Below are 4023 nucleotides of genomic sequence, written 5' to 3'. Positions count from 1 at the left end.
TATTATTATTATTATTATTATTATTATTATTATTATTATTATTATTATTATTATTATTATTATTATTATTATTACATGTATTATTATTATTGTTATTATGATCATCATCATCATCACCATCGTTATTATTATCATTACTATTACTATTATTATTATTATTATTATTATTATTATTATTATTATTATTATTATTATTATTATTATTATCATTATTATCATTATTATTAATGTTGTTATTATTATTATTTTTTAAACTTTTATTGTAAAAAAAAAATCAAACTTTCAATTTTTTTGAAAGTTATTATTATTATTGTTGTTGTTGTTGTTTTTGTTTTTGTTGTTGTTGTTGTTGTTATTGTTGTTGTTGTTGTTGTTGTTGTTGTTGTTGTTGTTGTTGTTGTTCTTCTTCTTCTTCTTCTTCTTCTTCTTCTTCTTCTTCTTCTTCTTCTTCTTCTTCTTCTTCTTCTTCTTCTTCTTCTTCTTCTTCTTCTTACTATTATTATTATTATTATATAATTATCATTATTATTATTATTATTAATATTATCAGAATCAACAACATTATTATAGTTATTATTATTATTATTATTATTATTATTATTATTATTATTATTATTATTATTATTAATTATATTTGAGGCAGCGTGGTGGAATCAGGCTCTCGTCAAAATAATCAAAGTGAAGAAACTTGCTTTTTTCCTCAGGTTTGTAAATTTTAATAAAATTTTTGTTTTTTGGCTCAACACTATTCATGCCCTTTAAAGAACCCATTTCGGTGTGGATTTTTCTGAAAAACGTCGATAAAAGGCACACAAAAATATTAATTTTCAGTTACCACGGACTCTTAAGCTAAGGAAATAACTAATCTTTGGCGGCCATTTTCTCACTAATTTTACCTCTGAAAACAGGTGACCCCCATCTCACTCATCCACAAATATCTCGACTTGTATTCAAGATAAATGGAAGTGCTTTTCACCCAAATAAAGACAAGTGAACAAGTTTTAAGATGATACCAATAACTCTAATGCTCAAAAATTGATGAGAGCCTGATTCCACCACGCTGCCTCACATATTTCTCCCCCCAAAAATAAACTGCTACAGCCATGACGCCACTCGTCATATACCTACTATGCTGTTATTATCATTATTATCATTATTACCATTATTATTATTATTACTTATGACGATGATGATGAATATTTTTATGTCATTATTATTATATGTTCACATTTCGGACACACTACATGTACTTGTATTTTTCTGTGAACCTCGAATTTGTGGTCAGTTTTACTGCTGTGTGTTTTGGTTGTTTATGTTCCCCAATAAATGAATGTTTAGAAATACAAAAAGGCTTCGTCTCTACACATAGTGTAGATCTAGATTCATTTTCACGAAAGACGAGGAGCTCGGCGGATAAATAATATTATTTAATTTCCTTCCCTCTTTTGTCTTAACCCACTGTGAAATAAACTATTGCAGGTATAAATTGAAAGCATCCGTACCCCCCCCCCCCCCCCGGCAACTAATTACAGCTGAACCATCATCATCATCCTCATCCTCATCATCCTCCTCCTCCTCCGTACATCATCATCACCATCATCAACAGCAGCAATATCAACACCACCACCACCACCACCACCACCAACAACAACAACAACTTTGTTTTGAAAAGGACATGGTCGTAATCTAGATACAGTCTTTCAGTAATGGCAGTTCGCAGCCAATTTGCGTTTTTGCTATAGCCTTTGTTTCTCAGTGTCTGTAACCTTGATTTGTTTCCAGAGATTCAATTGAGAAGTGGGAATCTTTCTGTCCGCTTCTCGCTGTGTGGCTCTGAATCTTTAAAAAATCTGACATGTTTTTGTGGACAAGCTTTGCACTTGCAGTTTCAAGCAGCCGATGGTACTTTTTACACTACGTAATTGGAGTTTATTTCCTGAACTAATCATTTGTATTAATCCGTTTTTAGAAAGTTGTACATTTACAAATAAAGCAGGTGTTTGCGGGAGGGGGTGAAACTGGTAGGTCCTGCTGATTTTTTTGTGTCTGTCTGTCTGTCTGTCTTGCTTCCTCTACTGCACTTAATCCACTTAGGCTATAGCGGGCGGTTTCATGCCAATGTGCTTCTGGGTTTTTGTTTTGTTTTTTTGTTGTTGGTTTTTTTTTTTCAAACTAAACTTAACGAAACACAAGCAGTGAAATTAAATGGGCAGACGCCGTAGGTTATCAAGTGCACTGCCCCCCCCCCCCCCCCCCTCTTTCCCCCTTCAGCCATTCTGAACTTGTTTGCGCCCCACGCACTTCCAAGGGTTCCTCCACTGTCTGCTGGCAGGACATTGGTGGTTGCAGGGTGCTGCTGGTACGTCCTACTTCTTTATTTTCCCTCCGTTGTTTTTGCTGTCTGTCTTTGCTTTTCCCCCCTGCACTAATTAATGACCATTATTGTATCGATGTGTTCCTCTTTACTCAAACAAACAAACAAACAAACGAACGAACACACAAGCTGTCTGTTGGGCCACATGTGGGTAGCCGTGATGTTTTATTTAGCTTACTTGAGGAGGAGTTGGGGGAGGGGGGGGGGCGTCAAATAATAGATCTATTTAACTTTTACCCCTCTTGATTCAGCTGTTCGCAATGTAATGACACTGTCCCACAATACTGATTGCAGCAAGTAATGGGAAAAGCACCACGCCCCCATCGACACTTTGTGGATAATTTAGAAGGCGGCTGTTTCGTTCCTGCCAGTCAGGGCCGACCCAGGCTGAGAGGGATGCAACGCCTCAACATATATAAGTGAGGCAGCGTGGTGGAATCAGGCTCTCGTCAATTTTTGAGCATATTGAGTCATTGGTATCATCTTAAAGCTTGTTCATTTGTCTGCTTTCAATGGAAAAATTACCCTTCCATCTTCAATAGAAGCGGAGATATTTCGGATTGAAGGAGGTGGTTTCAGATGTAAAATTAGCGAGAAAATGGCCGCCAAAGCATGGTGGGTATAGATAGATATATATATATATATATATATATAGATATATATATATATATATATATATATATATACAATGTATATATTATTTATATATATTCACTATACTCGATAAAATCCCCCACACACGGGAGTCAAACTCAAGTCTCCTGCGTGCGACGGCCAAGCTCCCAACCGCTACCCCACACAAGTCGGTTGTAACTGATGGGAAACAGTATAATCAAGCTTGCTTGCAATATTGTAAAGAACACTCAAACTTTTCTAAAATGTCAGCTCGATAGAGGAATTGGTATCTCTAGATTACAAGGGGCAGAGGTTTCGGTAGTTTTCTTTTAAAGCAAACGGGGAAATCAATCGGGCAATTTACATCATGTAGAAACTGGCTTATTCTGATAACACCACACTTCGACTGTGCCGCTTATCCTTCGCGCAGGCTAAATATGAAGCCACCAGAGCCAAGGTATGGCATTAGAATGTGTTTCGAGATATGATAATATGATCTAACTTAGGAGCTCACGATTGGGTGCATCCCGTGTCTGTATAGAGACTAGAGCGCCTGTAGATGTGTGTTCGAATAGAACGTATAGTCGTGGATTGCTCTGTGGAAATAAAGTACGTCGTATTATATGAGATTTGATGGATTATATGTGTAAGAGATAGTTTGGCTGTTGTTGTTGTTGTTGTTGTTGTTGTTGTTGTTGTTGTTGTTGTTGTTGTTGTTGTTTAGACGCTCGGAGGTTGCCGCTGGCCGTTTCCTTTTTTATTTTTTAAAAATTTCCCTCCGACGTTTCAGTCTGCCTGACCTTATTTTTTCCCTGCATGAAATTATCAATTTTGTGACAGCATGTTGGGTCTCGCATTTCGATGAAATATATTGTTATAATGCTATTTATATACACGTAGGCTATATATTATGAAGAGTACAGGGGGAAAACGACGGTTGTCACAACCTGGAAATTGTGAGGGTGTTAATGTTAAAAGCGTGTGGGCTCATAACCATTATATTTATTTGACTGGTGGTTTATTGTTAAGTGTTG

Source organism: Aplysia californica, unplaced genomic scaffold (assembly GCF_000002075.1).
Source record: "Aplysia californica isolate F4 #8 unplaced genomic scaffold, AplCal3.0 scaffold00455, whole genome shotgun sequence".
In the NCBI taxonomy this organism is placed as follows: Eukaryota; Metazoa; Mollusca; class Gastropoda; order Aplysiida; family Aplysiidae; genus Aplysia; species Aplysia californica.
The sequence above is the reverse complement of the archived record's forward strand: the minus strand, read 5'-3'. Positions refer to the sequence as shown.